The 24,048-nt window shown below is 40.8% G+C and overlaps 2 protein-coding genes and 1 long non-coding RNA gene across 13 annotated transcripts in view; 1 reads left to right on the top strand and 2 right to left on the bottom strand.

Moving 5' to 3' along the window:
* The window catches only part of LOC112430920 (uncharacterized), a 54,793-nt gene extending 46,959 nt beyond the window's left edge, over positions 1 to 7,834 (bottom strand). For all 9 annotated transcript variants that reach the window (XR_013094843.1, XR_013094841.1, XR_013094845.1 and 6 more), the window contains exon 1: positions 7,443 to 7,834. The gene's annotated coding sequence lies outside the window, so the exon portion shown is untranslated. The remainder of the gene's footprint in view (positions 1 to 7,442) is intronic.
* The window catches only part of LOC112430924 (uncharacterized), a 193,813-nt gene that overhangs the window by 157,801 nt on the left and 11,964 nt on the right, over positions 1 to 24,048 (bottom strand). The window lies entirely within an intron of this gene.
* LOC143414313 (uncharacterized) lies at positions 10,862 to 23,222 on the top strand. Of its 3 annotated transcripts, XR_013094833.1 has the most exons (6): positions 10,862 to 11,173; positions 11,375 to 11,462; positions 12,163 to 12,231; positions 13,584 to 13,654; positions 19,811 to 20,063; positions 22,324 to 23,222. It is a non-coding gene; the product is annotated as an uncharacterized LOC143414313 (long non-coding RNA). The 3 variants fall into 3 exon arrangements; XR_013094835.1 differs by lacking the exon at positions 13,584 to 13,654; XR_013094838.1 differs by lacking the exon at positions 19,811 to 20,063 and having other exon boundaries at positions 22,324 to 23,221.

Below are 24,048 nucleotides of genomic sequence, written 5' to 3'. Positions count from 1 at the left end.
GGTTGCTGTCTTATTTAATGAATCATTTCAATGTAAGCAGCTATCTCCTGGAAGTTTTCAGTCTTTTGAATATGTGGCTTTACAGCTGAAGGCCCCATCCAAAGTTGTGTTTCTTAATGTTTACAGGCCTCCCAAATACTGCACAGACTTTTTTAATGACCTCAGTGAACTGCTGTCTGTGATCTGTGTTGATTTTGACTGTGTAATTATTGTTGGGGATTTTAACATCCATGTGGACAACCCTCAGGACAAAGGGACTAAAGACCTGAGTAACACTCTGGGCAACTTTGGGCTGACTCAGCATGTAACAGAGGCCACACATAATAGAGGACACACTCTTGACCTACTGATCTCCAAAGGCCTGAGCATTTCAAAGGTTACTGTGTCTGATGTGGGCCTGTCTGATCATTACTGTGTTTTCTTTGAAAGTAAAATCTCAGCCCACACAAATATATCAACAACAGTGATCACAAAACGGTGTATAACTGAACACAGTAGTGCAATTTTTAACCAGGTCTTCCCATTAACACCTGACCTGCCCAGAGGGTCAGTCAATGAGCTCGTCAATAGCTTCAATGCTAACATGTTAAATGTAATGGACACTATTGCTCCCATTAAGGTGAAGGTTATCTCTGGAAGGAAAAAGTCTCCATGGAGAAACTCCACACTGGTGAAAAAAGAAAAAAGAGAGTGTAGGAAAGCTGAGCGCAGATGGAGAAAAACAAACCTCCAGGTTCATTATGACATTTATAAAGAGAAACTTCACAATTATAATTTACAACTGAGGAATGCAAGGAGGTCCTACTTCTCTGACATCATCACTAAAAACAGCCATAATGCTCGGGTCTTATTTTCTACAGTTGACAGGCTAACAAACCCCCCTGTGTCAGTGGCAGCTGAACTTCATTCGACCATGGCCTGCAATGACTTTGCCAAATTCTTCACTGAAGAAATCCAAAAAATTAGACAAGCAATTGGTACATCAACAGCAGATCCAGGATATGTACTGTGTCCACCAAAAAACTGTTTAAACACCATGAAACAGTTTCAACCTATTAACAGCAAAGACCTGGAGGACATCTTAGGTAAACTGAACTCCTCCTCCTGCTGTTTAGATGTCCTGCCAACAAGTTTTTTCAAAAAGGTCTCAAAGACTTTAGAGTCAGACCTGTTACAGATCGTCAACTTTTCTTTATTATCAGGTGTGTTTCCAGAATCACTAAAAACTGCTGTAATCAAACCTATACTGAAAAAGGACAATCTTGACAAGACACAAATGAACAACTACAGGCCGATCTCAAATCTCCCGTTTTTAAGTAAGATCATTGAAAAAGCAGTTTCTCAACAGCTCAGTTACTTCTTAAAACAGAATAATTGCTACGATGCCTTCCAGTCAGGTTTTAGACAGAACCACAGCACTGAAACCGCTCTGACCAAAGTGTTTAATGACATATGTCTGAATACAGACAGTGGAAAAATGTCAGTCCTAGTTTTACTGGATCTCAGTGCAGCATTTGATACAGTTGACCACAACATATTACTCAAACGACTGGAGAACTGGACAGGTCTTTCAGGAACTGTACTAAACTGGATCAAAACATACGTAGAAAACAGGAAATACTTTGTATCAATAGGTAACTTCACATCTGAGCAGACAAGTATCACATGTGGAGTTCCCCAAGGTTCCATCTTGGGACCCCTTCTGTTTAACATCTACATGCTCCCACTGGCACAGATTATAAACAACAACAAAATAAACTATCACAGCTATGCAGATGACACACAAATATATATCACAATGTCACCAGGAGACCGAGGCCCTGTACAGGCTCTTGGTAAATGCATTGAGGAAATCAATGACTGGTTGTGCCACAATTTTCTCCAGCTAAACAAAAACAAAACTGAGGTAATAGTCTTTGGCGCCAAAGAAAAACGATTACAGGTCACCAGAGAACTTCAATCTATACATCTAAAAACCACAAACCAGGCGAGAAATTTGGGTGTAGTGATGGATGCAGACCTAAACTTAGAAAAACACATTAAGACAATAACAAAGTCAGCTTACTATCACCTCAAGAATATATCAAGGATAAAAGATCTGATGTCTCAACAGGACCTGGAAAAACTAGTCCATGCATTCATCTTTAGTAGGCTTGATTACTGTAACAGCATCTTTACAGGTCTACCTAAAAAATCAGTCAGACAACTACAGCTCATTCAGAACTCTGCTGCTCGAGTCCTCACTAAGACCAAAAAAGTGGACCACATCAGTCCAGCTCTGAGGTCCTTACACTGGCTGCCTGTCCGTCAGAGGATAGACTTTAAAGTTCTGATGCTGGCCTATAAAGCTCTGAATGGTTTAGGACCAAAATACATCAATGACCTCCTGACCCAGTATGAACCATCCAGATCCCTCAGGTCATCTGGATCCGGTCTTTTATCAGTTCCCAGAGTCAGAACCAGACACGGAGAAGCTGCATTCAGCTTTTATGCTCCTTATATCTGGAACAAACTCCCAGAAAGCCTCAGATCAGCTGAAACACTCAGTTTATTTAAATCCAGGTTGAAGACTCACCTGTTCTCAGCTGCATTTGAATAAAGCACCAAATCCACACTTTAAGCTTAAATTTCAAAACTTACATTTAACTACTGATTTTATCTACTGTTCTGATTTTATCTGTTTTGATTTTATATACTGTTTTGTTTGTTTGTTTGTTTGTTAATTAGTTAGTTTATTTGCTTGTTTTAATCAATTTTAAATCATGCTCTTTATTTGTTCTTGTTTCTAATGTCTCTGTAAAGCACTTTGAATCACCTTGTTGTTGAATTGTGCTATACAAATAAACTTGCCTTGCCTTGCCTTTACATCTGCTTTGCTTTATAGCTGATGTACTGTATCGTTTGTGTTGTTGTGTTTGCACATCTCTGTTGCTTGTGGGGCTCGCACACAAGAATTTCACTCGCATGTGCTGTGCCAGTGTGCCTGCACATGTGATGTGACAATAAAAAGTGATTTGATTTGATTTGATTTGAAAACCCTTAGGAATAACCAGTGTCTGATTGAGCTGCCTGGCTGCAGACACGTAGAGACAGCGCGAGAGGAAAAGCAAAGCTGGATGAAGCACTTTGATTCTGCAACAACATACTTGGTAAACCTAAGCAGCATTCCCACCCCCACCTCCTTGAGGTTGTGCCCTCACTTTTAGGGTGGAAACTTAGTAAAACCTGAGGCCATGCTATCGAAGGGGATCCTGAAAGTACCCCAAATCAAGATTGCCTCCTCCCACTGGCCATGTCTCAGTGGGTCATACAATAATCCCAGCGACAGTATGAAGTTTTGACCCATTTGTTGGGATGGTGAGAGTATTATCTGTCTTTGGACATTTTGCCTGGGAGATACAAAAAGAGTGGGGAAACAGGATGAAAGGCTTATTCTCTAATAATGTGCCACTGTGCGATGTGTTCACTGCAACAGATATACATGTGGTAAATGCAGACTACAGACACCTTGGCAGTGCCAGGATTGCTGATTGAAGTGATTGCAGAGAAGCAGTCTCCTCATCTGCAGTGTGAACAAATTCAAATTGTGAGCAATGGGAAGGTCAAACAAAATCACAAATGCATGCATAGATACTAATTATAATTCCAGTATCTCCTCCTTTGAATGTTGAAATGTACTCACTCACTCACTTTTTATTATTATTTGTAAAAATGTGTACAAATGGTTGGTTTTTTGTTCTGTTTTTATCAATAAATCTCAGCAACAAAGGACATACACCCACGTGTGTTGATTTCTCCCTAAGACGGCAAACTGAAACACTCCAAGTTGGTGACTTTTGGAGATTTATTTCCCTGGATGATTGAGAATGCATCAAGATGAAACACAAAAGGGAAGTTCACAGCTTTTAGCAGCTCCCCCACCCCCTCAATCACTCACCCCCACTCCCCTCCCTCCAGAATTCCTAGGTAACAGCCTAATTAACATATGAATGACTAGCCAATTTAGCTTCCACTTCGCTGAAGCCAAAAGCCTACCAGTCATTTGACAACTCTCTGGGTCTAATAGGTAGAAAGGTAAAAGCCTGGGGCTGCTGGTGCAGAAGAACATTTTTTTTTACTGTACAACATCAATTTAGAGTAAACTTGTTTTGTTTTGGATAAATAAATATTGAAATATATTTTGAATTAATTAAATGTCAGAATAAAGAGAGACAGAGCTGTCTATTTTTTATCACTTTCATCATATTTAGGAGTACATATACACTAAGTTTATTGTTAATTAATAAGAAAACTGCAGACGATTCCATTCTGAGCTGAAGAAGCTTCTGATAGGTTAGTAGAGTCCATGTGAGTAAACAGGTGGCACAGCTGTGGATGCATATAAGGCAAAACACAGAGCCTGTTTCTGTGACATGGGAAAATCAAGAGATGTCAACCAAAACACCAGGAAAAGGATTGTGGAGCTCCATAAGTGTGGCTCAATTTTGAATACAATTTGGTGCCATTTGCAATTAAGAAATACAGATAGTTTCTGTCTTTACTCTTAAAGTTAACAAATGTGTTTTTTTATATTCATCAATCTAAAGAAATTTAGTCTGATTTGATGTTACAATTAAAAAGTGTATCTGTTTTTATCTGAAGAGTACATAAATATCTGGTTCTTATCAGACTGAACTTATCAGTCTTTGCTCGATCACAGCGGGTGGTCATCCCCTTGTCATCAAAGCGTAGGTGTTGCATCATATCTTGGAAGCGGCTTCGTGCCATAGTTCCAATTATCTGTGTGTTTCCCAGGTTTGCTGACCAGCAGTCATTTACAGATGGAACCCTGTAAACCCCCCGCAAGATGACAATTGCAATAAATGCCATTAGTTCAGGGAGGTCCATGAACCAATGAACATGCTCCGTTTGTTGTGCATGTTGAATAGTCCATTCTTGATGATTGAGAATGCTTCAAGATGAAACACAAAAGGAAGTTCACAGCTTTTAGCAGCTCCCTCATTCACACACACCCACTCCCCTCCCTCCAGAATTCCTAGGTAACAACCTAATATACATATGAATGACTAGCCAATTTAGCTTCCACTTGGCTGAAGCTAAAGCTTAGCTAAAAGCCTACCAGTCATTTGACTGCTCTCCGGCTTTTAAAGGTAGAACGGTAGAAGCCTGGGAGTCCTAGTGTGTTAATCACATGTTAGAATTGTATATACAGGTGCTTCCAGATGCCTATAGCACCTGCTGCTTATTGCATTTGTGTATAATACGTAATAAACATTAAGACTAAACAGTGTCTTTATTTTATCAGACGTCTTTATTTGCGCTGGAAGACAATAAAATTGTCAATGGAAAATTGTATTTAGTAGTCAGTATAATCTTTTAGTGATATAAGTTTGCTTATGGTAGGATGCTGTTTGTAGTTATTTGGTAGTGACAGGATGTGTGATTTTTAGCAGGCTTGGTTCACCCCCACATCCTGGGAGCGTGGGAGAGGTCGTACCTTGTTTTATTGTTTTAACGTAGCTATGTCTGTTTTAGTCTAAGTGCTTTAACTGCTGGACTTCCTCACCGTGCCATCTAGGGTGGGGGAGACTACCCTCTTTATGACCAAGGATGTACCTTTTGTGCTTTCATGTTATATGACCCTTTGATCAACACACACACCACACACACACACATACGCTCAATGGAGTATAAATAAAGACCGGGGCAGTTCTCTCACTGGGGTCTCAGTCTGGAGGCTGCCCTTGCTAGCAAGAAGTTCTGTGTGTTTCTCTTCTCTGAGTCTTTACTGAAGAAGTGTTTTAGAATATTTTCCCTAACAAAAATACAGATGCATCTGGAGATTATCATATGAAGTCCTATTCTAACGGCTGATTTCCCTCCCCCAGGCTTGTACCTGTGGCTTCCTGTCCTGGGGTTGGCTGTTCTCCTGCCCTGCAGCCCATCCTTTTGTTCATACTCCAAGACTATTTTTCTATATGTATTCTTACTAGTGATGGGACGTTCTGTATCGAGGCTTCGGAGCGTGTGTCGAGTAATGGAGGGGGCGTTTCCGCGAAGCGCGTATCGAGGCTTGCTTCATTTATGGGAGGAGCTGAAAATGATGACGTCCGAAGCCTCGCTGCCCGGCTGTACCACGTGACTGGTTCATGAAGTGGTTCGAACTTTGCCGCGAGATATGACAGCGATATAAACCCCTCAGACTTCATTCAAAAATGTGGGTGTTTGATGGAGAGTTGCGGTTAGTGTGAGTTTGGAGACCGTTTGGAGGTTTATGAGAGTGAGGAGAGAAAGTCTGGAGAGAATGGAGCCAGCTAAGAGGAGGATGTCCTCCCCTGTAAGGGAACATTTTGATCTTATTCCTCCCAACAAGGTATGTAAATTTCTACAGAAGATGTATTTTCATGATACTGATGGTGCAATACAATTTATGTTAAGCTGTCTTTACTTTTGTACAAGGTGAAGTGTTTGCTATGTGCCAGGGAGCTGGGATATAACAACAACACCTCATCCATGCTTAGGCACTACAGAGCTTTGCATGAGAATAAGGGGAACACCGATTGTGGAGCAAGACCAGGTGAGCCATCAAATGCAATGATAATATAGGATGCAGTAATGTTACTAAATGATATAACAATATTATACAACTGTAATAAGTTACGTGTGTGATATTTATATTTGTGCTTTGTCTTTATTGTCTTTCCTCAGGAGAACAATCTCAAATAGATGAAGACCTGGTCAGCATGGTGATTGAGGACTCCCAGCCATTTAGCATTGTGGAGGACAAAGGATTCAAAAGACTTGTTAAATCATTAAATCCTAGCTACGTTCTCCCCAATAAAGGTTATAAAAGCAGTGAAAATTTAGTTTTTACAGAATAAAATGTGAACAGGCAGGACTGAGGCTCAAAGCCTCAGTGTGTAGCTGTCCATACCTCAACGTTACAAAAGCACAACTACTGTCCACACCCCAACCACACCTCACCTCACAGTAAATGATCATTTCCATTTCAAGCATTTCCAAATAATCATTTCCCATACTGCCACTATAAATATACACAGTATACTGCCATCACTACAATATACATGTTTTACACACTCCTTTTGTTGTTGACATTTACAGGCTGTGTGCAAAATGCCACACTCTTCAAATTCATGCCAGCTATTATTTTTACGTCCAGTAGGTGTCCTGCTAGAGCAAATGAAGCTTCATGAAGCTTCGCGTTGGGGTGAACCAATTGGATGAAAAGCTTCAGTGCTTCATGGGGCTTCATCTGCCCATCACTAATTCTTACCCCCTAGCAGCCGCCATTTCATAATGTTGCAAGCAATCACAAACTCTACAGTCTGTCTAACTCCAGTGTATCCCAAGCAATCTATTATTCTGAACAGAGCTAAACTCAACATAAACTGAATCCGCATTAAAGTTAGCTCGGTGCTTACCTTTAGATGAGCCCACAAACCGAGAGAAACTCCGTGATGAAGCTGGAAGTCTCTCCAAACAGGAAACAGATGAGGGAGCAGAGACCCACGTGGTTCCCGTTGATTACAGCTACAATCCAGGAGACAAGGGTGTGCAGATCGATGCAGACATCGATCCAAACGTTGGTAGTGGTATATGTTCCTGTAAGTAGTGATGTGTCCTGTGTGTCGAAGCTTCGAATCGCGCGTCGGGTAATCGCGGGGGCGTTTTTCTGAAGCGCGTATCGAGGCTTGCGTTGATTACGTATGCAGTGACGTTCGAGGCCTCGCGGGCAGTCCGTACCACGTGACTGATTCGGGAACTGGTTCACCGGTTCGCGCCAGATTCGAAATAAAATGGGCAGCAAAACACAGCTGATTCCCCCATGAGCACTGTTATAAAGTCACAAGCACATTCACATCACAACTCCCTCCCTTTTTGTTTCCATGTACATTCCTGTGTTAAGCTGCCAATTTATTATACACAAACATTAATTAAATTAATATAATATAAAATTAGTATAATATTAAATATAACTAATATTTAGAGTTCAGTTATTGGTGTCATGAACAATAGTAATTCCTTTATTCATTCAACTTGAAGTGCCACACACTAGTTTGTGTCATTATTGAGATGTACATAAGCATGATTACGCAGTTACACAATCATCCCAAAAACTGTGTACTGATAGTTTCCACTTTCTCTTTTGTATCAGACATACTGAGACAATATTCGGGATAAATAACCATGAAAAACAATTTATTTATTCAGTTTAACGGTTTACACATCATTATAATCATTGAGCCCGTTTCACTTGAATTGTCCACTTGATGGCGCAGTAGAGCAAATGAATCATCACAATGCTTCGAACCATGAGTCGACCAGTTGGATGGGAAGCTTCAGTTCATCATGAGGCTTCATCTCACCATCACTACCTGTAAGTTGTCAAAGGAGCTTGCAAAGAAAAGCGTCTGGTAGTGATGGCCCGCTTGAAGCTGACGCTCCGGAGCGTGTGTCGAAAAAAACAACACACTGGTTCAGAAGCACTGTGTCGAGGCTTGCTTCGTTTGGCAAAAGTCACGTGACCAGTGACGTCCGAAGCTTCATTACGCACGTAACTGCTTCGGTACCTGATTCAAACGGATATAAGGAAGTGAATCATCCACGGGATTCGTGGAGTGTGTTGATGGTGACAGAGAGCGAAGAGGTGATCATTCCACTGACAGATATGGAGCCAGCGAGGAAGAGAGGACGTTCTGGCGTGTGGGGATATTTTGAGTTGATTTTGCTCAATTCATTTTATCTGCCGAAGTGAAAAACTTGAAATGTCCAAAATCATGTTTTCATAATGTAAATATCATTACAGCATATGACTTTAGGAACACTTCCATGTGCATTAAAGCTGATGAAGACTACAAAAATGTATTTGACACTATACGTACATTACATTGCTACACAGTTTAGAAAATCATTTTGTTTATTGTTTTTAGGTGATAGTCTGCAGGACCCAGGAATACCTGCATATCTACCAGCTTGCAGTGTGGTTCCTGCACTCCACAGCCTCTTCTGTTCCATGCAAGTGGATTTTCTCCAGGGCAGGAGAAACTATTTCTAAGAAAAGAAACAGACTCAGCCAGCACACAGTAACACTAATCCTCTTTTTAACTGTAAATAACAAAAGGGCTACCTGACATAGATCATGTTTTTACTTTGCAAGTTCTTGATTAGAGGTGGGTTTTGATTATCGCCTTTCTGATTAAAATCCATGCTAAATTGAATAAAGTGATATTGATTCATTACAATCCTGTGTCGATTTGTAAATTAATGTTATTATGCCTGAAACGCCAGCATCTCAGGTTAAACCTCACAACATGTCGTCAAACACCAAACAGCTAAAACAGTAACTGGGAGCAGGTTTACGGATTCTGCATACAAGCGTGAACACAGAGCGCGGACCCGACGCGTCAGAGTCAGATTTTGATGTGTCGTCGGGTCCGCGCTGTTTGCCTCTTTTTTCTTCGCTGGCTTCTGCAGCTGCAGGTTTCATAACTCTCTGTTTACATCTCTAATTAAGGCTCACATGTGTCAGCTTTCTTTTAATAGATACGAAATTATGGATATATACTGTTAAATGATCAGACTTGTAATATTTCTGACTGAGGCAAAACTTTCCAGATTCCAATCAAATTGAATCGGATTCTGTATCGAATCAAAATGATTCTACAAATCAGTAACGATGCAGCCGTACTCAGCCCCCTAAGCATTTTCCCTTTCCAGTTCACAATCAGTCCCACCCCTAGGTCAAAAATATGTATAGGACAATTGGCCTAATCTAATATTTTGTATGAACCTGTCCAGCTGTCCAGTGATTAAATGACAAGTAGATGGAGGCAGGACTCCACAGCAGGGGCATACTCCATAATGTGCTGTGCGTTATCATATGTATATTGTATATATTGCTCACTTATTGTATTTACCAACATCAAGGAGTTATGAGCAAAGAAAGGCCACACCATAGTGCATGTTTAAATAGGGAAAGTTTATTGATCAAAATGTATTACGCAAATACGCATTACATTTTTTCAGCCCCCCAATCGAGAAAACAAAACCAATTACATGTTCAAAGCAACGGAATGGTGGCCCAATATCAGAGAGAACTCCACTCTTGAGTGAGCAGTGATAATTGAGCAGTCCGTTTTATTTTGCAGATTCAAGCTGCTCTTCTAAATTTTCACCACCAGATGTCACCGGAGAGGACTGTGTTGAAAAGCTTCGAGTAATGAACCGTTTTTCAATACAAGCTTCAGTGCTTCGGAAAGCTTCATTTGGCCATCACTAGCGTCTGGACTTCTTTAAGTTACTTGAAGACGTTTCACCTCTCATCCGAGAAGCTTCTTCAGTTCTAAGGTCAAATGGTGGAGAGTCCCACTACTTTACTCCCGTTTCATAAAAAAGCAGCTCTCTCTGCTCGACTCCTCTCCTGCACAGACACTTTGCTCCGCCCCCTTTTCCGGCTCTGCTGTGATTTGTTGCTGCGAGGTCACGTGACTCAGGGTCACAAGGTAACCACGTGGGGTGTTATTTCAAAAGTAGCGCCTATCTCATTTTCCTAAATTCTTTTCCTTGGCCTCGATGAAAATCGTGGGAAGGAGATTTGCTAAGGACTCAGGGAAAGAGAGGAGCGATGTGACACCGGATGTCCGCCCGTTGAAACTACATTGTGCAGAAGATGGACTACAAAACAAACTCTTACTTCGTCACAATGTGTTCTAACCCTGTTGTTTTATGGAGGTCATATAAACGAGAACAGCCTGTTAAAAATATCCTTTCATTACAAAGTTTGAATTTTAAAGAAGAAGGAACCTTTAGGGTCAGATTTACTAACATCTGCAGCAGGGGCGGAGCGTGGGGGTGGCTTACTGGGCTTAAGCCCGGGTTGTTTTGTCAGAAGCCCGGGGTATTTTGGAGTGCAATTTTTTCATAGTTAGATGCCTGGCTGACAACTGTATAAAACAAAAAGTACACACAATATTCGAAGCACATAGTGCACACTGTGGGAATTTACGACTGTGCGTGAATCCCCCCCTGATATTGGTATGATCCAAGCTCAGGCACTAAGCGACTGAGCGAGGGGGCGGGGCAGCTGCTGCCCGTCAGTGCGCTGTTGGAGAGACGGAGCCAGCCATACTAAGGAGAGCTTAAGTTTGACCAGGTACCAACGCAAATCATTCGTACCGTACAAATAATGTAAATATGACGGTGCATCACGAAAGATTGATATCAAACTGATCACTTGACCAATATTACGTTACTTGCTCTTCAAGTGAATCAACAAATGGCGAAATGAAAAGCCGAACAAATGCTATTTTTTTTAGAGATTCTTAGCTTACGTGTGTTTATTTCATATTTTCAGTTCTTACCCTCCCCGACTAAATCGGTTTCAGTTATGTACTGAAATATAAGAATGGACATTAGAGGGTTCTTTCAAAGAAAAAACTCAGGTAAATGTTATTTTATATATTATGCTTTGTATGTTGTTCAGTATATTTGTATGCAAAACAAGAGGAATTTCAGTACACAGCAGGATATTCACATTTGTAACCAGATATTTACACTTTAGGGAGAAAACATAAAACATTTTTACTGCACAACATCAATTTAGAGTAAACTTTTGTTTTAGATAAATATTGAAATATCTTTTGAATTAGTTAAATGTCACAATAAAGAGAGACAGAGCTTTCTGTTTTTTATCACTTTCATCAAATTTAGGAGTACATGTACACTAAGTTTATTGTTAATTAATAAGAAAACTCCAGACGATTCCATTCTGAGCTGAAGAAGCTTCTGATAGGTTAGTAGAGTCCATGTGAGTAAACAGGTGGCACAGCTGTGGATGCATATAAGGCAAAACACAGAGCCTGTTTCTGTGACATGGGAAAATCAAGAGATGTCAACCAAAACACCAGGAAAAGAACTATGGAGCTCCATAACTGTGGCTCAATTTTGAATACAATTTGGTGCCATTTGCAATTAAGAAATACAGACGATTTCTCTCTTTACTCTTAAAGTTAACAAATATGTTTTTTATATTTATCAATCTAAAAAAAATAAACATTTGGTCTGATTTGATGTTACAATTAAAAAGTGTTTGTGTTTTTATCTGAAGAGTTTGTAAATATCTGTATATTTGATGATTGTCAGCACAAAGAGAGAGAGAGGAACAGAGAGGGAGATGGAGAATGAGGACAGAACAGAGATGAACAAGAGCAGGTGAGACACACATGTTAGTCAAATGGTTGTTTACCAAAAGTATCACCGTATCACAGGTCCTCATGTATCTCATACCTAGTGTTTCTTTTTAGGTTTGTTATTTTTCAAATTCTATATTTATTAAGTTATGCAGGCTTGTTTGCACAACAAGGCTAAATAATTATATAAACTTTTCTCAATCTAAATATTGTACTTTGGTAAAATTAAAAAATAAATGTAGTGCAGGTCTATGATGATTTTTAGTGCTACTATCATCTAGTTCTGATTCTGGTTCTGTCTTGGTTAAGTCCCAAGTAGTCCTGATTTTGAACTGTTGTAGTCCTGTTTTAATTCTGGATCAGTTCTTGGTCTGGTTGAATTGGGGTTTAGTCCTCGTGTCTTGATACAGCCCTGATTTTGTTCTGCCTTGCTGCTTAATTAAAAAACTAGTTTAAGGTGTTCTGCACATGTGATATATATTTTTCCCTATATGAAGTCATTCTTTTTTGAACAAAACTCAAAACAGAGCCAATTAATCTTTCAGTCATTTCTACCCCCCCCCCCCCCCCCCCCCCCAGGGAAAAAAAAAATCCCACATGCATACTATCCTTTTGGGCTAAGCCCCGGGTGTTTCAAATGTCTGGCTCCGCCTCTGATCTGCAGCAGCTCAAAGACATCTTTTGATGTTAAAAAGCTGCTGGATTTACTGAAGAGACTCAGTGTCAGTTTGTGACTGAAGTTATGACATATGTGTTTGTAAGAGTTTCATTTTCAGGAGAAGACGATTTAAATGAGTGACACAAATGTAAATTACAAAGTCTGTGGTGCACAATTTACTACAAATTGCAAAAAATCTACCACAGAATCCTGTCTTGTTCCTGCTGTGGTTGTGATAGTGAGGACAGTTTATTGTTTTAGGGGGAGATGTTATCAAAACAAGTCTCTGATCCGCTCAAAGTTGTTATTTCAGTTCCAAAAGTTTGGCTCTGGCCTAAAACTCTCCAGTCAGATCTTATACTGATTATTTTGAGGTGAGCCCCACTTATTTTTCCTTAATAATACAGTTTATGTGAAACCAAGCAGAAATTAATTACACTTCTTAATTTTTTATAGTGCACACAGCTAACTCTTTCTGCTGAATATGTAAAAAATAAAAGTGTTACTGTGTTACATGCCTGAATGTTGCTCATGGTCTGATGGGAAATAATGTTTTCTGTTCTTTAGCACATCGAACAGTCAACTGTTCACAGAGTTTAGGTTTAAAGGATGAAACAGTTTGCACTGATGCATCTCTCCTCTCCTATCTGAAGAGTATGTAAATATCTGGTTTCAACTGTATATTTGATGATGTTGGTGTTTGGCTTGATTGTCAGAACAAAGAGGGAGAGAGAGGAACAGCGAGAGAGAGAGAGAAACAGAGAGGGAGAGAGATGAACAAGAGCAGGTGAGACACACATGGTAGTCACATGGTTGTTTACCAAAAGTATCACCGTATCATAGGTACTCATGTATCTCATACCTAGTGTTTCTTTTTAGGTTTGTTATTTTTCAAATTCTATATTTATTACGTTCTGCACAACAAGGCTAAATAATTATATAAACTTTTCTCAATCTAAATAGTGGACTTTGGTAGAATTAAAAAAAAGGTGCAGTGCAGGTCTATGATGATTTTTAGTGCTACTATCATCTAGTTCTGATTCTGGTTCTGTCTTGGTTAAATCCTAAGTAGTCCTGATTTTAAACTGTTGCAGTCCAGTTTTAATTCCAGATCAGGGCCCTGTGCTTCGTACGTCGCTCACTACATCCAAGATCAAATGAAACATCCAAGGCCAAACCATCGCGCTAACCGTGAGCGCGCTAATCCGGTTCCCCGAACACACCTGCTGTTGACGATTAGTACAGCTGGATGAAGTAATGTGCGATCACTGGGTGCCGTAAAAGGGGATACGCATCGATAGCAGAAACAGTGATCGGCAACCCGCTGATTGGTCGGCGAAAATGTCGAAGGGGCGCGCTCGGTATTTTCCGGCAGCAGAGCAAGAACTCTTGAGTGAGGGATTTCAGGAGTTTCAGAGTTTAATTAAAACGCAAGAGAACACTGCAAAGGCTGCAAAAGCAAGGAGAGAGGGCTGGCAGAAAGTTGCTGACTAATCAAACTCGTAGGTAATGTAATAATAATAATAATAATGGATTGGGTTTATATAGCGCTTTCCAAGGCACCCAAAGCGCATGACAATGCCACTATTCAGTCACTCTCACATTCACACACTGGTGGAAGCAGCTACAGGTGTAGCCACAGCTGCCCTGGGGCAGACTGACAGAAGCGAGGCTGCCATATCGCGCCATCGGCCCCTCTGGCCAACACCAGTAGGCGGTAGGGTAGATTTATCATATCACACTATATTATCCAATATTATATTACATTATATTATATTATAATATGTTATATTATATCCCCTTTCACATTAGAGCCACGACAGGACCCACTAGAACATGGGAACAAGTAAAAGTGAAATATAAGAATATCCTACGGAATGGTAATATTTATCACTTATATTGCTTTTCGTCTCTTGGAAAGAGACCCTGAAATAATCTGTTTGTTTGTTCATAACAGCAACCAAGAAAAGGGCAGAGCAAATAAAGACAGGTGGTGGTCCTGCACCCCCTCGTCAACAAGTTGGTTAAGTAAATAATACCCTCACGGGAATATCGATATCTCTCAATGAGCACACTGTCGCGCTGAGCTAAAGGATCCTGTCTGTCCCGCAATATATGCTGAATTCTGAGGACTCTCCTTATCAATCTTGCACCTTCCGCAATGGGTGGCTCGCGTATACGGACAGGACATGGCTGCGACAGGCTTCCCAAATCCACCTTCGCTTTTATAGCCGTGGTCTCTCATCTTGATTACACGAAGTAATTTGCAATTACTACTCTGAAATATGAATTACATCTGTAATAATCACATACATGTAATAGAATGTTAATAGTACATTTCCCTTTTTTAGGAAATGACCTGTATGTATCTGTGTGACATCAATAAATGGATCAGGTGCTGCATTATCTTTAGTTACAGTGATGTTATTTATTTATGGTGAAACAGTGGAAAAATATATCGCTGTTGCTTTCGTATAAATGACGCGGGCATACCTGCGTGGCCGCGATCTAATCCTGTTTACATAAAGTAAACTCACTTAGCGCGGTACGAAGAACAGGCCCCCAGTTCTGGGTCTGGTTGAATTGGGGTTTAGTCCTCGTGTCTTGATACAGCCCCAACTTTGACCCGAGCAGCACCAATTAGTGGCTGAACGACAGAGTTGTCTATGAAGACTATGAGTGTCTTCATAGTTTTATTTTTGATTTGGCTCTTAACAAGACTCCTGCCTCTCTTTACTTCTATTGGTCCAAAATAATCAACACCAACATAAGTAAATGGTGGAAGATCAGCTGAGATTCTGTTAATAGGAAGATCAGACATTTTCTGCTCACCTGGCTTTTGCCGTCGTCTTTGACACACTATACAATCTTTGATTATTTTTCTAGCTGCTGAATTAGCATGAGGGATCCAGTATTGACGGCGAAGGGTTGAAAGCATGTGATTTCTTCCTCTGTGACCAATCTTTTCGTGGATATACTGAAGAATAAGCTTTGAAACATTGCTTTCTTTTGGCAAAATTGCAGGATGTTTTGTTTCCTCAGGTAAATCCGCTTTGCTCAGTCTTCCACCCACTCTCAAGACACCATTAGCAACTACAGGATCAAGCTTATACAGATGACTTGACTTACTTACAGTGCCAGAGTTTAGGGCAGTCATTTCATCAGCAAAATGTTTTCTCTGCACAAAGCTCACTATAGCTTCCTCAGCCTTGGACAAATCCTCAGTTTTGAGCAGAGTGTTCCATTTATCCTCTTGCTTAACACATATTTGACTTCCACAGTGCGTGCCCAGCAACTTCTGTCTTTTCCTTGTTTGCAGTTTAAGTTTTTCTTTTACTTTCAGGATCCATGCCACACACCTTTTTAATTTTGTCCAGCTGGAGAAGTACAACAGCAGCTTAGTAGTGGGACACACATCTTCTTTCAGCACAGCTGCACACATCAGGCCCTCCCCTTTTATTTCTGGGTCAGCTTCCAAATGGACAGATACACAATTCATGCCTACAGGCCAGTGACCAACAGGTTTACTGAGAAATTCTGGACCACTGATCCAGGTGGACGATTTCAGGAAACAGCCAACTGTCATTCCTCTTGTGGCTGCATCGGCTGGATTCAGCTTTGAACTGATGTACCTCCACTGCTCAACTTTTGTCAAAGCATGAATGGTGGAAACTCTATTAGCTACATACGTTTTGAACCGTATGGTTGTGTTTGCAATGTACTGTAGCACAGTTGTGCTGTCAGACCAAAAGACTGACTCACTCAGATTAAGATTAAGTTCAACTGATAGCATTTTGTCTAAGCGCACAGCTAAAACTGCAGCAGCCAGCTCAAGACGTGGGATGGTGACTTGTTTTAACGGCGCCACCCTTGCTTTACCAATAATAAAGGAAACACACACTTCCTGCTTGCCATTAGATAGCCTAAGATATGATACGGCACCATATCCAGTTTCACTGGCATCGCAAAAGTGATGCAGCTGTGCACTTTCTATCTCCCCAAATCCTTTGGGTGTGACACATCTACCAATACTAAACTTGTTAAGAAGAACTAAATCCTCAACCCATTTTTGCCAGGTTTGTGCCATTTCTGCTGGTATTGTCTCATCCCAGCCAAACCTCAGTTTACATAGATGTTGCAGAATTTGTTTTGCAGGCAGAATGACTGGAGCTAAGAAACCCAAAGGGTCATAAATGGAGCTGACATTGGACAGAATACCACGTCTTGTAAGTGGTTTGTTCTTGTTCACAATACTGAATGTGAAAACATCACGTTCAATATCCCATTGCACACCGAGAGCTCTTTCTGTGGGTAGCTGATCCCGACTAAGGTCCAGCATCTTTACACCTGTGGCTCTATTTTCCTCCGGGATCTGACAGAGGACAGAGCGATCACTACATACCCACTTATTGAGCTTAAATCCCCCCTTGGCACACACCTCAGTAAGCTGCTGATAAAGTGAGATGGCCTGCTCAACAGACTGAGCAGATTTAAGACAGTCATCTACATAAAAACTATGCCTGATTGTATGTATAACCTCCTCTGGGTACAGATGTTGGTTGTCATCAGCAGTCTTTAGTAGTGCATAGGTGGCACAGCTGGGGGAGGATACTGCACCAAAAATGTGGACCAGCATTCTATGTTCCACCAGCTGTTTTGTGATGTCACCATCGGGCCACCAGAGAAAACGTAAAAAGTTTACGTGTTCCTCAGCTACTCTGACCTGATGAAACATCCCTTTAATGTCTGTCATAAGTGCTATTGGACCCTGCCGAAAGCGAATCAGCACACCTAATAAAGTGCTAGTCAGATCTGGGCCTTGTAATAGCTCTTTGTTCAGTGATGTTCCAGAAAATGTTGAAGCACAATCATACACAACACGCAGTGTTTTCTTGCGGGGGTGGTAGACCCCATGATGAGGTATATACCACACCTTTCCTTCCTCATTCTTCAACTGTTCTTGTGGTATGATTTCTGAATGTCCCTCCATACTAACATTGTGCATGAATTCTTTGTATTCTTCAAAGAATAACTGATCCTTCTGAAACCGTTTTAGCAGATATTGCGCCCTCTGCTGAGCCACCTGCTTGTTGTTTGGCATTCTTACTTCAGGTTTACGAAAGGGTAATTTCAAGTAATAATGGCCATCCTTAAGTACAGCTGACTCTGACATTATGTTCATGAACTGTTTATCTTCTACAGACATTTCTGCACGCTCATTACACTGGTTCTCCACAAAATCTTGATTATACTGCTTAACCAGCATTTCCTCTAAACTACTTATAGAAATGCGGTTTACCTGGACAAAACTAGCATCATGCTCATCCCTTTCACTACCCTGACTGAGTGGCCCATTGACAACCCAACCGAGACGAGTTAGCACAGCATAGGGTCCATTACCCTCACTGTTAATGATTCTCCAAGGTTCCAGCGCTTTGGGAGAATTCACACCAATAAGCAGCCCAATGCCAGCATTTATCGGTGTCAACTCAACCTCCTTTAAGTAAGGCCATTTTCTTAAGTTTTCTTCTTTAGGGATATTTTCTTTAGTGACAGGAATAAACTTTTGAGTGTACACATCAGGCAACCTCAAATACTCATTCTGTTTCAAAGCAGCTACTTCCATACCAAAAAGTTTATAGCTACTCACTGGCCTTTCCTGACCCATAGTCTTTAACATGATTTCCACTTTTTTTCCAGATGCATTTAACTGCATCATCAACGCCTCAGTGCAAAACGTTGCAGAGCTGCCGGGATCAAGAAAGGCGTACGTCTCCACAACCTTCGTCCCATTTTCCAACTTCACTTTTACTGGAACAACTGACAAGGCACATTCATTAGCCCCGGCCCCAGTATAGCGACCAAAGTTCAAAGAAACAAGAGCATTTGAGACTGATGATTCCTTACATTCAGCTTTAGCTGCTTGCCACTGCCGTTCATTTGAGTCTATGTGGAGAACAGTAGGGTGATTTTTGTTACAGGTGTGGCACGTCAAACGATGTGGACAAGCTTTACTCATGTGGCCTCTCTGTAAGCAACCAAAGCATAAACCTTTACTCTTAAGGAATGTCACCTTTTCTTTGTTGGCCTTTAGTTTGAATAAGTCACATACGTCCAAAAAATGAGTTTGGTCACAAAACAAGCACCGAGTTTGATCTAACCCTTTATCTTCATGGCTTATCTGAATCCGTTCCGGTTTGAGTTTGTCATTGATCTGTTCTGAAACTACAGCTACAGAAGTAGCAAAGCTACTGCTTTTAGTTTTAAGCGGTGTCTTTGATGGTTTTGAAGCTATCTTTTCTTTTGTGTTTTGACTCTCTCCAAAAACAGGATCTAATGCAGCTCTTGTTTGCTTTTCAAGAAAATCAAGAAGATCTTTAAACCCTGCTCTGCGATCGCACTTTTCTGTTATATCAACGATTATTAGTCGCCATTTATCACGAAGTCTAAAAGGCAACTTTGAAACAAGAATCCTCATATTGGTTGAATTTTCCAGCTCATCAAGAAACCCAGCTTCATCCATTGTGTTGAAGCAGCTTCTTAGAAAGAATGTGTAAGCACGTAATGCTGAAGCATCATCAGACTTTAAAACTGACCAGTTAAGAGCCTTGTCTATAAATGCAGACGTTATCTTTGCTCTGTTACCAAAGTTCCACTCAAGCTGCCTTTTTGCCTCAACATAAGCTGTCTGTGGACTCATGTGCATACAACTTCTCACTAAAATTCTGGGCTGTCCTGTAGTAAACTGTTCTAAATAATAAAGCCTATCCTGCATATTATCAGTTTTAGTCTCTATTCCTTGTTCAAAAGCCTTAAGAAAGGATCTAAAACGCAAAGGATCACCACCAAAAACAGGAATGTCTATAGCTGGAAGCAGTGACAACCTCTGTTGGTTTACAAGCATCTGAGTAATTTCATTTTGCTTTGTCATAATCTCTATTAGGGCACTGCTGTGAACATCAACCTGTGAAGAGATTGGCTTTGGGCTCTCCCCTTCTGGTTTGACCCCAGCAGGCGCATGTGTCTCTAGGGGCATTGGCAAAGGAGAATGAACTAAAGGGGTTTTCTTTGGTCTTGGAGCCTTTCGAGCTGTAGCAGCAGGTATGAACTCTGTAGATGTTCCAGAAGGCGCTGTAATCCCGCCTTCTGATTCAACCTCAGCCCTGGATGCAAGGCTCTGCCGATCCTGAGCAGAGGTGAGAATTTGCCTTTTTGCATCAGCCTTAATCAACTTAGTTCTTAGAGCCAATGCTTCTTTTCTTGCTTTTAATTGAACTTCTTCCAGTTCGAGTGCATGTTTTTCTTGCAGTGCGTCCACCTCTGCTTTTAAAGCGGCTCTTTCCACTTCAGCTTCCATCAGCGCAATTGAAGCCGCACGTGAGCTTTTACTCCTTAAACTTAAGGCTGCAGTAACATTACTGGGCGCTTTACTAGAGCCCTTGCTGCCAGGTTTAGCAACTCGTTCAGAAATCATGTCGCTCGCTTCTTGCGCTACTTGTGAGACACTATCATGCGGCGCAATGTCACTGTCATGAGATGCTACCTTTGATTCAACATTAGAGGCTGCAACTTCATCCTTTTGTGGATCAGGGTCTGCAGTTAACCAAGTGTCGATTTCATGCAGAAAGTCTTTAAAACTGATCAGCTTAGGTTCATACCAATCGCTGTGATCTGTTTCTTTTTCGTCATCGTTCAGCAATTTTTGAACTGAAGTCTGTGAGTCCATAAACTCTCCCAAATAATCATTAAATGTTCTCATGTGTTCATCTATGGAGGCTTTTGATTCTCCAGCATCAATGAGAGCATTAATGTCATTTCGTTTTCTTGTCAGAACGCCAAGCTTCGCTCTGCGTTTTTTAATTAAATTAAAAAGCTCTCTTTCTTGTTCCTCCATTTTAACCAGAAAATTCGTTTCACAAGGTCCAAAAGATAATTGTTTAATACAAATGTTTCATGTTGCAGCTCAGCATCTCGGTTGATCCAAACAAAGTTTCGCATTTACTCACGAACTTTGCGTCATTTTTTCAGTCCATTCTGCGAAGATCCAATCTTCCAAGTCCAATTCATGCAAGTTTTCCCATCTTCCAAGTTGACATCCAAGCGAGTCAAAATGATTTTTTGACTTAAATGTCGCGGCCTTTTACTTTCCAAACAAAAAAAATCCAAGGAAAGGCCGTGGGTGGCAACGGGAGGTTTGTTTTGGAACGCACTTCTGACTCATTGTTTAAAAATCATATGCCGTTTATTTCAGGAAAAAAAAAATACAAACAGAAATCAGCCAAATAACTTCTTAAAACTTAAACGAAAGTTAACTTAACTTTCTTTAACAATTCAAAAGTGGTCAAAAAATCATTTTTTAACCCTCCCGTCCTCCCATCTGACATTTGGCAAACAAAACAAAAACCTCTTTACCACACCCATCCCGGGTGCTCTTAATCTCTTAATTAATGGGAGGGTCCATAAACTAATAAACCAATCACTTTCCAAAAGCATTCAACAAAAATGGCCACAACACAGATTCTTACGCTGGATGGCATTACCTTGGCCTCCAGTAACATTGTGATGAACCTTGGAGTAACTTTTGACCAGGACATGTCCTTCAACGCACATATTAAACAAATATGTAAGACTGCTTTCTTCCATTTGCGCAACATCTCTAAAATTAGAAATATCCTGTCTCAGAGTGATGCTGAAAAACTAGTTCATGCATTTATTACTTCCAGGCTGGACTACTAGAATTCATTATTATAAGGATGTCCAAAAAACTCACTGAAAAGTCTTCAACTAATCCAAAATGCTGCAGCAAGAGTCCTGACAGGGACTAGAAAGAGAGAGATTTCTTCTGTTTTGGCTTCCCTTCATTGCCTTCCTGTTAAATCCAGAATTGAATTCAAAATCCTGCTCCTCACATACAAGGTCTTAAATAATCAGGCCCCATCTTATCTTAATGACCTTGTAGTACCATATCACCCTATTAGAGCACTTCGCTCTCGCTCTGCAGAACTACTTGTTTTTCCTAGAGTATTTAAAAGTAGAATGGTAAATGGCAAATGGCCTGTATTTATATAGCGCTTTACTAGTCCCTAAGGACCCCAAAGCACTTTACATATCCAGTCATCCACCCATTCACACACACATTCACACACTGGTGGGAGGCAGAGCCTTCAGTGTTCAGGCCTCTCTTCTGTGGAACCAGCTTCCAGTTTGGATTTGGGAGACAGACACTATCTCTACTTTTAAGATTAGGCTTAAAACTTTCCTTTTTGCTAAAGCATATAGTTAGGGCTGGACCAGGTGACCCTGAATCCTCCCTTAGTTATGCTTCAATAGATGTAGGCTGCCGGGGATTCCCATGATGATGAGTTTTTCCTTTCCAGTCACCTTTCTCACTCACTATGTGTTAATAGACCTCTCTGCATTGAATCATATCTGTTAACCTCTGTCTCTCTTCCACAGCATGTCTTTTATCCTGCCTTCCTTCTCTCACCCCAACCGGTCGCAGCAGATGGCCCCGCCCCTCCCTGAGCCTGGTTCTGCCGGAGGTTTCTTCCTGTCAAAAAGGAGTTTTTCCTTCCCACTGTCGCCAAAGTGCTTGCTCATAGGGGGTCATATGATTGTTGGGTTTTTCTCTGTATCTATGAAGCGCCCACGTCTCTCAGATCAGCTGATCAGCTGTTCCTGAATGTACCCAGGACTGAGCATAAACTTAGAGGAGATCGTGCTTTTTCTGCAGCAGCTCCATTTATTCATTCAGTCATTTATTCTATGTATTTTGCCAGAAACGCCAGGCGCTCACAAAACTATTACAATGACCACCAAACAAACAATAAATGAGAGCAGGTGAACAGATTCCACACAAAGACATGAACACAAAGCACGGACCCGATGCATCAGTGACATGTCGTGTTTCTCACCCGACGACATGAACGCGGACACGCCGTCGGAGCAGAAAGTCAACATCTCACCGATTCTGAGCTGCAGCTTTTGTTCCTCTCCGGCCTAAAGAAAGCTATATTTTTTCTGCTTAATACTTTTTTTTTAAATTATGCCAAATTGAAAAATGATTAGCTTGCTGTTGTTTTGTGTTTTATCCTCAGTTACTTTGAAACACTTACTGAGTCAAAATTGAATTTAATCAAATCAATTATAGAAATCAGTGATGATACCCAGCCCTAGTGAGTAGCCTAAGCCCAACAGAAGTGGAGGTAGCTGTGGGTAATGAGAAAAGATGAAAAGGTTGATAACACATTATATGCAGTAAATACACTGCCCAGGTGTCCCCTCTCCCCACTGCCTGTCAATAAAGAACTTTGTGTTGACAAGATTGTTAGCTAATCATTTACAAATCTATAATATCTGCATGGACAGCGTTAACTGATGAGGTTGAAAAATTCAATACTCAAAAGTTTACTCTTCAGCCACCACGCTTCTGCCACCTGCCTTTTTTTTATTAGCCACAGTAAAGGCTGCGCTATGAATTCTGGGATATGTTGCGCCACGAATGAATAGAATAGAATTCAACTTTATAGATATGTGAGTATATTACAGAAATGGGTCTATTATGGTATGTTATAATGTACACGGTATGAAGTATGTTGTAAATATTCTATAACTATAAGTATGTACAGGCTGTAGTGAGTACAAGCTATGTACAGGCTATGAACAGGATATAAATATGAAAAACTATACAGAATATGAAATAAACAACTTTACAGAAATCTGAGATATACAGCTATACAGAAATGGGAACTATGCAAGCTGCAAACAGTTGTAGGGTTAAAAATTATCGAATGTACAGAATGATTATTTACACAGAGCTATACAGTAGTGCAGTTAAGATAAGTGAGATATAATTCCTACAGAGGCTATATAAAGTGCTAGTGGTTGTGAGTAGTGGTTCACTCCATGTTATTATTGTGTGTTTGAGGGTACAGTTGTCCATTGTGGGTGCGTGTATGTTCAGTCCATGTGTTAACGTGGGTCAGATGTCAGGAGGCAGAGTTCAGGAGTCTGACAGCTGTGGGGAAGAAGCTGTTCCGGTACCTGGTGGTCTTAGTCCGGAGGCTCCTGTAGCGCCTCCCAGAGGGCAGGAGGGTGAAGAGTCCATGTGATGGGTGACTGGGGTCTTTGATGATTTTCCCAGCCCTTTTCAGACACCGCTTCCTGTAGATGTCTTTTATG

The sequence above is a fragment of the Maylandia zebra genome, linkage group LG3, assembly GCF_041146795.1.
Source record: "Maylandia zebra isolate NMK-2024a linkage group LG3, Mzebra_GT3a, whole genome shotgun sequence".
Taxonomy (NCBI): domain Eukaryota; kingdom Metazoa; phylum Chordata; class Actinopteri; order Cichliformes; family Cichlidae; genus Maylandia; species Maylandia zebra.
This window is presented reverse-complemented; position numbering and strand designations above follow the sequence as displayed.